General features: G+C 46.3%; 1 protein-coding gene and 1 long non-coding RNA gene across 6 annotated transcripts in view; one reads left to right on the top strand and one right to left on the bottom strand.

The window, feature by feature from the left end:
- Window positions 1-12727, top strand: part of LOC137350649 (CUGBP Elav-like family member 4) — an 856190-nt gene that overhangs the window by 373241 nt on the left and 470222 nt on the right. The gene's annotated exons all lie outside the window — the stretch shown is intronic.
- The window catches only part of LOC137350650 (uncharacterized), a 30039-nt gene that overhangs the window by 2693 nt on the left and 14619 nt on the right, over window positions 1-12727 (bottom strand). The gene's annotated exons all lie outside the window — the stretch shown is intronic.

Raw genomic sequence — 12727 nt, 5'->3', positions numbered from 1 at the left:
TGACATGCGAGGCTATTGATGGACGGCTCGCTTTGATCTGCAGGAAAGAGATGTGACCTTTCGTCACATTCGGGTTCTGCTGCAATGAGGATTGATTGACATTTACATCCCATCTCCTGCAGATGAAGATCCTAAGCCTGTCTGAGAGGCTGACAGGAGTGCAGTGTGACAGTCATCCAATTACCTAGACCACTACTTGGCGAGATTACAGACCCACTCCACCCTCCACCACACGCACACACACATTACCCTAACACGACCCTCAGTGCCTCAGCTCCGCTTTGCAATGATGTCAGTGTAAAATGATAAGCACGATTCAGGACGCCCCCTCTGTGGGCCATTTCGTTCTTTAAATTCTCTCCCTTCCTCTCGGGAAGGTACTGTGTGTCCTGCGGAGAGAGACAGAGGCATACTGTGGAGCAAATGCAATCGCCATTCTTTAATGTACTAGTTTAGACAGCGAGTGTCGGTATAACTGTTCCATTCTGACGGGCATAGTGATTGATATATGGATCCCATTCTCTCCTGACCTCTGCATGTGTCCCCTTTCCAGCATTATTCATCGGGAAGTCACCAGGAGTCGGGAACTCTGGCTGAAGTATCGCTCTCCTGTCTGGGAGCAGCTAACTCAGGACAGAGTAGGGAGTGAATTTGGGATCTTAAATACCACTTCGGTGCATATCCTCATGCACTCAGTAGGGTAGGAAGCTTTGTTTTTTGTGTATGCTTGTCAAATTTGGACATATCACTCTTGGACAATGGGCCATTTTCCTCTTCTCTCCCAGTTCAAATATGAAGCATTATCCCAGCTCACAGGTAGCACAGGTTAAAGGCAAGAAAAGACTTGAGTTACAGTGTTATTGATGCACCTTCATCACAATTTACTTAAGGTAGGGACTATATTGAAGTATCAAGCCCAAGGCAATCTCCTGGACTCATTTTGATTGCCTGGGGTGGGTGGTATGGGAGAGGAATTACCCAAATCTTTTTCCGCCCAAACTGGCTCTGGGTTTTTAATCAAGTTTTGGGCCTAACTCGAGATCACATGGGTTCAGAAGGGGTGGAGAGTAAAGGCCCGCTCGGGTATAAAATTGAAGCCCGACCCAACCACATCCGACCCAAACCCAACCCGGGCCCAAGTCCTTTAATTTTTTTCTGCGCATGACCCGACCCGACCCGACCTGACTACTGTAATAAAGTTAATGATATCAAGCAGGTTATTGTGCTCTGCCTTGTCCAGATGTTGTGATCCCGTTCTTCCGTTCCGGCAGCAGGCTATTCCTGCAGAATCGTGCAGATGGCGTTGGGAATCTGAGCTTGATCTCGTCACCAGGAACCAACGGCACGCGTCCAGCCTTTCCCCCCCAACTTTCACACACGAGCATCCATAGTGCACTGTAGTGTAGAATCACTTTTGGATGCATGGACGCTACAGCATGAGCGTGATGACGTCATAGAGACGCTCACTCGCTCACTGCAGAGCGCGGAGACCGGACTGCACGTTTCCCGCCTTGACCTGAAAGTTCAGTTGAAGATTACTTCCCGGGGCAAGGCAGCACCGTCCACGTCCAGCCCGACCTCACCTGAGCCCGGATGCTGGACTCGGAAGAGAGACCCGACCCGACCCGAATCCGACACATGTCGTCGGGTCCAGGTCAGGTAACCATGCTTCAGTGGAGAGTGGATATGTTGTGGTGCACAGGATTCAATAGTTGTACAGGCCAAGCTGGGTGGACCAGGGGTCTCTTCCAGTCCGTTATTTTTCTTGTAAGGTCATAACTTCAGAAGACTATCCACAGTTACATCAACAATAACGACTTGTATTTACATCGCAACTTTAACACAGAAAAAATATTCCAAGGTGCTTCATAGGCAATTGTCAAACAAAAGTCGACACTGAATCGCGTAAGGAAATATTAGGACAGGTAACCAAAAACTTGGGCCAAAGAGATTGGTGTGTGCTTTGCTGCTTCCTACGCCACCAGTTGTTGTGTCAAATGAAAGGCTGAAAATACCAACAATGCACACATCCCGAGAATGAATTAAAAAGACTGCACAGTCCTGGTCTCCAGATTATAGAAAAAAAAGGATGCAGAGGCTCCGGAGAAAGAGCAAAAAAAAAAGACTTACAGGGATGATGCCAGAACTGAGAGATTATAACTATCAGGAAAGATTGAACAGGCTGGGGCTCTTATCTCAGCCTTTTTTTTCGTGGTCTTGAAGACTATGGAAGAGTTTGATGGGGAAGATTGAGTGAAGATGTTTCCACTTGTGGGGAGATCAAAGCTAAGGGCCGTAAATGTAAGTTATCACTGATAAATTCAAGAGGGAGTTCAGCAGAAACTTACTTATTCAAAGAATGGTGAGAATGTGGAACAGGCTCCCAAATGGAGTAGTTGAGGCAATTAGCATAGTTGTATTTAAGGGGAAGCTGGATAAGCATCTGAGGGAGAAAAGACGAAAAGGTTATGCTCATAGAGTTAGTTGACGAGGGGTAGGAGGAGGCTCATGTGGACCATAACTGCTAGTAGAGACCCGATGGGACAAATGGCATGTTTCTACGCTATTTCTTTCTTTTCTTTTGGGCCTTCTTATCTCGAGAGACAATGGATATGCGCCTGGAGGTGGTCAGTGGTTTGTGAAGCAGCGCCTGGAGTGGTTATAAAGGCCAATTCTAGAGTGACAGGCTCTTCCACAGGTGCTGCAGAGAAATTTGTTTGTCGGGGCTGTTGCACAGTTGGCTCTCCCCTTGCGCCTCTGTCTTTTTTCCTGCCAACTACTAAGTCTCTTTGACTCGCCACATTTTAGCCCTGTCTTTATGGCTGCCCGCCAGCTCTGGCGAACACTGGCAACTGACTCCCACGACTTGTGATCAATGTCACAGGATTTCATGTCGCGTTTGCAGACGTCTTTAAAGCGGAGACGTGGACGGCCGGTGGGTCTGATACCAGTGGCGAGCTCGCTGTACAATGTGTCTTTGGGGATCCTGCCATCTTCCATGCGGCTCACATGGCCAAGCCATCTCAAGCGCCGCTGACTCAGTAGTGTGTACAAGCTGGGGATGTTGGCCGCCTCGAGGACTTCTGTGTTGGAGATACGGTCCTGCCACCTGATGCCAAGTATTCTCCGGAGGCAGCGAAGATGGAATGAATTGAGACGTCGCTCTTGGCTGGCATACGTTGTCCAGGCCTCGCTGCCATAGAGCAAGGTACTGAGGACACAGGCCTGATACACTCGGACTTTTGTGTTCTGTGTCAGTGCGCCATTTTCCCACACTCTCTTGGCCAGTCTGGACATAGCAGTGGAAGCCTTACCCATGCGCTTGTTGATTTCTGCATCTAGAGACAGGTTACTGGTGATAGTTGAGCCTAGGTAGGTGAACTCTTGAACCACTTCCAGAGCGTGGTCGCCAATATTGATGAATGGAGCATTTCTGACATCCTGCCCCATGATGTGCGTTTTCTTGAGGCTGATGGTTAGGCCAAATTCATTGCAGGCAGCCGCAAACCTGTCGATGAGACTCTGCAGGCACTCGATAGACTCAGACACATAGACTCGATGTAAGTCAATGTAAATTCTCTGCAGAGAAAGGGCAAACTTAAGAAGGTGGGCTGAACAAAGAGCCTCAACAGGTTGGCAAGCTACAACTTACTGCATGTATCTATGCTTACAACTGCTAAATCTTTCAATGATTAATGTGTATCAATGAAAATTGACTGATGGTGGAGCCTGTTTAGGAGCTATGCAAGCAATTGGAGTTTGAGTATTTTGTATATAATATCAAAACGAGATAAAGCATGAAGAGCCAACAAACAAAATGATAAAGAGACAAAGCAGAAATTCTGCATGGATTGCAATATTCAGCTTTGCAGGGAGGTTCCGATTAAAAGTACTGAATTCAAATATGTTTAAGCGCAACCTTGTAGTAGCTAAATGTTGTTTCAGTGGTATTTAAGAATTAATTGAATCTTTTCTAATGTTTCATTTATTTCTTGGTGATTACCTTTAAAACTCCTGTGCCATTCAATATATTATAAATCATTGATTTGTAGAAGTGTAGTATCTGTCTATTTTAGAGATGTAATATTAAAATTACAATCTTAGAGGTGTAGCACTCCTGCATATATTATTGTCCCTCTATATTAGAGGTGAAATGTTCCTGTATTCCTATTTTAGAGATCTAACACTTCTATATATATATATGTTTTACAGAAGTTTAATGCTCCTGTACATATATTAGAATTACTCTGCTTTATAGCTGTGTAACAGTCCTGTATATATTCTTGTTGTATATTTTAATTGTTGGAAGAGACAGCTTGATTTGCCTCTTTTAAATTCTCTCCGGACATTGAACTTTGTAACAGCGTCTTCCCTTTTTGGTGCAATTTATTCCATTTCACATTGATGTGGCATTTCTTTCGTGTTCACATGAACAGGTGGAGATGGGAAAATTCTGAACAGATTTCCTTGGAGGATGACATGAAGAAAAGCCAAATAATAAACTGAAGAAGAAAAAAAATTACATCGTGTAACGCGCTAGCAAGAACACTTGGGACAGAAAAGTGCTAATTTCGAAAATAATGTCACTTAAATCAGAGTAAACAGCCTTCTGTTGACAAACCTCGACACTCCTGAGGACACAGCGATGTGTTTTATTCATTGAAATACCTCTATTGTATAAATTGGGGTCTGACATCAAAGCTGCTTGAAAGACAATCATTCAAGTTTTAAACTGCACGCAAAGATTTAACGCTAATATTATGGTTACTGAGCTATAAGTGTTAGAAAATACTAACTTCATTCTATAGCTGATTGTGTCTCCACCACTGTGTCTTTTCACAAAGGCTCATAGAGCAATGCATAGGACTTCCTCTAACTTAATGTAATGGATAATGGGAGTGTGACGAGAGGGGCAAGTGTCAAGGCTATTTACACTTTCCCGAAAGCTCCGTACTTCACAGAAATTGTTGGCATGCAAGTGAAATACTATCACAGATTTTAATAAGGACCTGTGTATTTCAAATCTGTAACACTCCTGTATATATTACGATCATATTGTTTTACAGAGGTGTAATACTCCTGTATATACTATAGGCATGATATTTGACAGAGATATGAGAGGGAACCTTATCCCCAAAAATGGGCTAGTTTGGGTTGGGTGGGATGTTAAAATGTTAAAAAATCTGAATCCCAACACCCTCCCCTCCCTTAACCCTCCCACTTCTGGTCTTAACAGAGGCAGGCCAGGGACAGGCAACCAACCCGCACCCCGGAAGGGGGTTGGCAATTTATATATTATAATGAAGTGCCTCATATTTAATTGCCATTTTAAATTTAAGCCTGGCCAACCGAGTTTTCCAGGTCTCTGGAAACCTGCCAGCTAAAGGGAGCTGAGGATTCAGGAGGTAAATGCCTTTCCATTTAACCTTTTTTTAATTCATTCTTGGGATGTGGGCCTCGCTGGCAAGACCAGCATTTATTGCCCATCCCTTATTTCCCTTGAGAAGGTGGTGGTGAGCCACCTTCTTGAACCACTGCAGTCCATGTGGGATAGGTACACTCGCAGTGCTGCTGGGAAAGGAGTTCCAGGATTTTGACCCAGTGACAGTAAAGGAATGGCGATTATAGTTCCAAGTCAGGATGGTGAGTGGCTTGGAGGGGAACTTGTAGGTGGTGCTGTCCCATGCATCTGCCGCCCTTGTCCTTCTAGGTGGTAGAGGTCACGGGTTTGGAAGGTGCTATCTAAGGAGCCTTGGTGTGTTGCTGCAGTGCATCTTGTAGATTGTACACAGGGCTGCCACTGTGCATCAGTGGTGGAGGGAGTGAATGTTTTTTAGACGGGGTGCCAATCAAGCAGCTGCTTTGTCCTGGATGGTGTTGAGCTTCTTGAGTGTTGTTGGAGCTGCACCCATCCAGGCAAGTGGAGAGTATTCCATCACATTCCTAAATTGTGCCTTGTAGATGGTGGACAGGCTTTGGGGAGTCAGGAGGTAAGTTACTCAGTAGGATTCCTAGCCTCTGACCTCTTGTAGCCAAGGTATTTACATGGCTACTCCAGTTCAGTTTCTGATCAATGATAACCCCCAGAATGTTGATAGTGGGAGATTCAGCCATCATAATACCATTGAATGTCAAGGGGAGATGGTTAAATTCTCTGTTGTTGGAGATGGTCATTGCCTGGCACTTGTGTGGCACAAATGCTACTTGTTACTTATCAGCCCAAGCCTAGATAATTGTCCAGGTCTTGCTGCATTTCTACATGGACAGCTTCAGTATCTGAGGAGCCATGAATGGTGCTGAACATTGTGCAATCATCAATGAATATCCCCACTTCTGACCTTATGATTGAAGGAAGGTCATTGATGAAGCATCTGAGGATGGTTGGGCCTAGGACACTACTCTGAGAAACTCCTGCAGTGATGTCCTGGAGCTCAGATGATTGACCTGCAACAACCACAACCATTTTCCTTTGCGCTAGGTATGACTCCAACCAGTGGAGAGTTGTCTCCCTGATTCCCATTGACTCCAATTTTGCGAGGGCTCCTTGATGCCATACTCGGTCAAATGCTTCCTTGATATCAAGAGCTGTCACTCTCAACTCATCTTTTGAGTTCAGTTCTTTTGTCCAAGTTTGAACCAAGGTTGTAATGAGATTAGGAGCTGAGTGGCCCTGGCGGAACCCAAACTGAGCGTCAGTGAGCAGGTTATTACTAAGCAAGTGCTGCTTGATAGTACTGTCAATGACACCTTCCATCATTTTACTGATAATCAAGAGTAGACTGATGGGGCAGTAATTGGCTGGGTTGGATTTGTCCTGCTTTTTGTGTACAGGATATACCTGAGGCAGTTTTTCACATTGCTGGGTAGATGCCAGTGTTGTAGCTGTACTGGAACAGCTTGGCTAGGGGTGCGACAAGTTCTGGTGCAGAGGTCTTCAGTATTATTGCTGGAATGATGTCAAGGCCCATAGCCTTTGCAGTATCCAGTGCCTTCAGTCATTTCTTAATATCACGTGGAGTGAATCGAGTTGGCTGAAGACTGGCATCTGTGATGCTGGGGACTTGAGGAGGAGTCTGAGATGGATCATCAACTCGGCACTTCTGGCTGAAGCTTGTTGCTCAATCTAGTATCCCTGATCCACTCACAGCCACAACTGGACCTTGCCCTCGACCCTTCCGCTCTCTCGCTCCCTCGACCCTTCCGCTCTCTCGCCCCCCCTGACTCTTCCGCTCTCTCTTGTTCTGTCATTGCCTTTAAGAGTGATGTCCATTTAAGATCTGAGGATGCTAATGAACCAAGTCCAAGGATGTAGTCATGTGACTCGAGGCCAGACTCACTCTTTTACTGTAACACCTTGAAGGTTCTGCAAATAGTTTGCTCTACTGTATGTAATAGTTAGCTGTAATAAACCTGTTTTGAGATCTTCAACAACCTGGATTCCACGCATTTCATTTATGTTGCATCAGACAACATAAAAAGAACTCTAATAAAAATAAAAGCAAAATACTGCGGATGCTGGAAATCTGAAACAAAAACAAGAAATGCTGAAATCACTCAGCAGGTCTGGCAGCATCTGTGGAAAGAGAAGCAGAGTTAACGTTTCGGGTCAGTGACCCTTCTTCGGAAAAAGAACTCTACATTTCCCAACGACTCTTCCCCTCTCTTTCCCCAGACCCTTCCCCTCTCTCTCTCCCGACCCTTCGGATCTCCCCAATGTATCCCAACCAACCCTTGCTCTGGCCTCCCTGATCTTGCCCAGCTCCTCTCTGCTCCCTGGTTACGGCCTGGTGGCGAAGACTTCCCACCCGATGGTCAGCCAGCCTCTCAAACTGGCTGTTCAGCTGGAAATGGAGACAAAAAATGTTAATCAGGACTCTTGTGTGGAGGGTTTGGTAAGGTAAGGTTTTCCTTTATTTTTACTTAATCTCTGTGTCAATTTAGAGCAGAGGGGATGGAAGCTAGGGCAGTTGCATGCTCCTCTTGCAGGATGTGGGAGGTAAGGATCACCACTTGTGTCCCTGCTGACTTCACCTGTGAGAAGTGCACCCAACTCCAGCTCCTCACAGACCGCGTTAGGGAACTGGAGCTGGATGAACTTCGGATCATTCAGGAGGCTGAGGGGGTGGTAGAGAGGAGTTATAGGGAAGTAGTGACACCGAAGTTACAGGATAAAGGTAGCTGGGTGACCGTCAGGGGAGGGAAAGGGAATAGGCGCACAGTGCAGGGATCCACTGTGGCCGTTCCCCTCAATAATAAGTGTACCGTTTTGGATACGGTTGCGGGGGGGAACGACCTACCAGGGGAAAGCCACAGCGGTCAGGTCTCTGGCATTGAGCCTGGCTCTGTGGCTCAGAAGGGAAGGGGGGAGAATAGGAGATCAATAGTGATAGGAGATTCAATGATTAGAGGAACAGACAGGCGATTCTGTGGTCACGAACGAGACTCCCGCTTGATATGTTGCCTCCCGGGTGCCAGGGTCAGGGATGTCTCGGATCGAGTCTACGGGATTCTTAAGGGGGAGAGGGAGCAGCCAGAAGTCGTGGTACACATCAGTACCAATGACATAGCGAGGAAAAGGGATGTGGACCTGAAAAGCGAATATAGGGAGTTAGGTTGGAAGCTAAAAGGCAGGACGAGCAGAGTAATAATCTCAGGATTGATACCGGTGCCACGTGCTAGTGAGGCTTGAAACAGAGAGCGAGTGCAGCTGCACACGTGGCTACAGAGCTAGTGTAGAAGGAAGACTTCAGATATGTGGATCATTGGGATACCTTCTGGGGAAGGTGGGACCTGTACAAGAAGGACGGGTTGCATCTGAACTGGAGGGGCACCAATATCCTGGGAGGGAGGTTTGCAAGCGCTCTTCGGGAGGGTTTAAACTAGTTTGGCAGGGGGATGGGAACCGGAGCTACGGATCAGTGGATGGGGTAGCTGTTGAACAGGCAGATACAGAGTGCAGAGAATCTGTGAGGAAGGTTAGACAGTTGACAGGGCAAAGTTGCAGCCAGTGTGATGGGTTGAAGTGTGTCTATTTTAATGCAAGTGTCAGGAATAAGGGTGATGAACTTAGAGCATGGATCAGTACTTGGAGCTACGATGTTGTGGCCATTATGGAGACTTGGATATCACAGGGGCAGGAATGGATGTTGGATGTTCCAGGGTTTAGATGTTTCAAAAGGAATAGGGAGGGAGGTAAAAGCGGTGGGGGAGTGGCATTGCTAATCAGGGATAGTATCACAGCTGCAGAAAGGGAGGTCGTCGAGGAGGGTTTGTCTACTGAGTCATTATGGGTGGAAGTCAGAAACAGGAAAGGAGCAGTCACTTTGTTGGGAGTTTTCTATAGACCCCCCAAAAGCAACAGAGACACGGAGGACCAAATTGGGAGGCAGATTTTGGAAAGGTGCAGAAGTAACAGGGTTGTTGTCATGGGTGACTTCAACTTCCCTAATATTGATTGGAACCTCCTTAGTGCAAATAGTTTGGATGGAGCAGTTTCTGTCAGGTGTGTCCAGGAAGGTTTCCTGACTCAATATGTAGATAGGCCGACTAGAGGGGAGACTATGTTGGACTTGGTGCTTGGCAACAAACCAGACCAGGTGGGAGAGCATTTTGGTGATAGTGATCACAACTCCCTGACCTTTACTATAGTCATGGAGAGGGACAGGAGCAGACGGGATGGGAAAATATTTAATTGGGGGAGGGGGAATTACAATGCTATTAGGCAGGAACTGGGGAGCATAAATTGGGAACGGATGTTCTCAGAGAAATGCACGACAGAAATGTGGAGGTTGTTTAGGGAGCTCTTGCTGCGACTGCTAGATAGGTTTGTCCCGATGAGGCAAGGAAGGGATGGTAGGGTGAAGGAACCTTGGATGACAAGAGATGTGAAACAGCTAGTCAAGAGGAAGAAGGAAGCTTGCTTAAGGTTGAGGAAGCTAGGGCTCTAGAGGGTTACAAGGTAGCCAGGAAGGAACTGAAGAATGGACTTAGGAGAGCTAGAAGGGGACATGAAAAAGTCTTGGTGGGTAGGATTAAGGAAAATCCCAAGGCGTTCTACACTTATGTGAGGAACAAGAGGATGGCCAGAGTGAGGGTAGGGCCAGTCAGGTATAGTGGAGAGAGCTTGTGCCTGGAGTCGGAGGAGGTAGGGGAGGCCCTAAATGAATACTTTGCTTCAGTATTCACTGGAGGGACCTGGTCGTTTGTGAGGACAGTGTGAAACAGGCTGATATGCTTGAACAGGTTGATGTTAAGAGGGAGGATGTGCTGGAAATTTTGAAAGACATGAGGACAGATAAGTCCCCGGGGCCAGACGGGATATACCCAAGGATATTACGGGAAGCGAGGGAAGAGATTGCCGCGCCTTTGGCGATGATCTTTGCGTCCTCACTGTCCACTGGAGTAGTACCAGATGATTGGAGGGTGGCAAATGTTGTTCCCTTGTTCAAGAAAGGGAATAGGGATAACCCTGGGAATTATAGACCAGTCAGTCTTACGTCGGTAGTGGGCAAATTATTGGAGAGGATTCTTAGAGACAGGATTTATGGTTATTTGGAAAAGCATGGTTTGATTAGAGACAGTCAGCATGGCTTTGTGAGGGGCAGCTCATGCCTCACAAGCCTTATTGAATTCTTTGAAGATATGACAAAACACGTTGATGAAGGAAGAGCAGTGGATGTGGTGTATATGGATTTTAGCAAGGCGTTTGATAAGGTTCCCCATGGTAGGCTCATTCACAAAGTAAGGAGGCATGGGATACAGGGAAAGTTGGCTGTCTGGATACAGAATTGGCTGTCCCATAGAAGACAGAGGGTGGTAGTAGATGGAAAGTATTCAGCCTGGAGCTCAGTGACCAGTGGTGTTCCGCAGGGATCTGTTCTGGGACCTCTGCTCTTTGTGATTTTTATAAATGACTTGGATGAGGAAGTGGAAGGCTGGGTTAGCAAGTTTGCCGATGACACGAAGGTTGCTGGAGTTGTGGATAGTGTGGAAGGCTGTTGTAGGTTGCAACGGGACATTGACAGGATGCAGAGCTGGGCTGAGAAGTGGCAGATGGAGTTCAACCTGGAAAAGTGTGAAGTGATTCATTTTGGAAGGTCGAATTTGAATGCAGAATACAGGCTTAAAGACAGGATTCTTGGTAGTGTGGAGGAACAGAGGGATCTTGGGGTCCATGTCCATAGATCACTCAAAGTTGCCACCCAAGTTGATAGGGTTGTTAAGAAGGCGTATGGTGTTTAGATTTAGAGATACAGCACTGCAACAGGCCCTTCGGCCCACCGAGTCTGTGCCGACCATTAACCACCCATTTATACTAATCCTACACTACTCCCATATTCCTACCACATCCCCACCTGTCCCTATATTACCCTACCACCTACCTATACTAGGGGCAATTTATAATGGCCAATTTACCTATCAACCTGCAAGTCTTTGGCATGTGGGAGGAAACCGGAGCACCCGGAGGAAACCCACGCAGACACAGGGAGAACTTGCAAACTCCACACAGGCAGTACCCAGAACTGAACCTGGATCGCTGGAGCTGTGAGGCTGCGGTGCTAACCACTGCGCCACTGTGCCGCCCCTATTGGCTTTCATTAACAGGGGGATTGAGTTTAAGAGCCGCGAGGTTATGCTGCTGCTCTATAAAGCCCTGGTTAGACCACACTTGGAATATTGTGTTCAGTTCTGGTCGCCTCATTATAGGAAGGATGTGGAAGCTTTAGAGAGGGTGCAGAGGAGATTTACCAGGCTGCTGCCTGGACTGGAGGGCATGTCTTACGAAGAAAGATTGAGGGAGCTAGGGCTTTTCTCATTGGAGCGAAGAAGGATGAGAGGTGACTTGATAGAGGGGTACAAGATGATGAGAGGCATAGATAGAGTGGATAGTCAGAGACTTTTTCCCAGGGCGGAAAGGGCTATCACCAGGGGGCATAATTTTAAGGTGATCGGAGGAAGGTTTCGGGGAGATGTCAGAGGTAGGTTCTTTACACAGAGAGTGGTGGGTGCATGGAATGCACTACCTGCGGTGGTAGTAGAAGCAGATACATTAGGGAGATTTAAGCGACTCTTGGATAGGTACATGGATGATAGTAGTATGAAGGGTATGTAGGTAGTTTGATCCTAGAGTAGGTTAAAGGTTCGGCACAACATCGTGGGCCTGTACTGTGCTGTACTGTTCTATGTTCTATGTACCATTAAAATCGGCAGAACCTTCCGGAAACCCATTCTTCCACGTCAAACCAGCGCCTATCACCTGCTCCAAGTTAATATCCAGCCCATAATGCCTGTATATACTATAAGTACAATATTTTATAGAGGTACAATGTTCTGTATATACTTTGAGCACAATATGTTAGAGATGTAATGCTCCTTCCTTCATTCTTTTAGTAATGATCTTAAATGTATTCCCTGTAGCTTTCGACTTGTCAGTCAGTGGAAATAATTTTTCTTGATTAACCTTACCAAAGCCCCTCATTTTAATAACTTCCCTCAGATGTCTTCTTAACAATGATGCTTATAAGGACGTTATATGAAATATTCCAAGCCTTTTCTCGCTTCTAGTGTTTGTTGCAGAAACTCCTTTACTGTTTCTCTTGCTCTACTGGTGTCACTGCCTGGAAATGATGCACTTCAGGGGCCAGAAGTGCTGTGGCTCAGCGAAACCCAATTAAAGTTACAGTATCCAATTTGCTGATGATCTACTTGTTAATTTCAGGTCAATTTC

The sequence above is a fragment of the Heterodontus francisci genome, chromosome 35 (genome assembly GCF_036365525.1).
Source record: "Heterodontus francisci isolate sHetFra1 chromosome 35, sHetFra1.hap1, whole genome shotgun sequence".
NCBI lineage: Eukaryota > Metazoa > Chordata > Chondrichthyes > Heterodontiformes > Heterodontidae > Heterodontus > Heterodontus francisci.
This window is presented reverse-complemented; position numbering and strand designations above follow the sequence as displayed.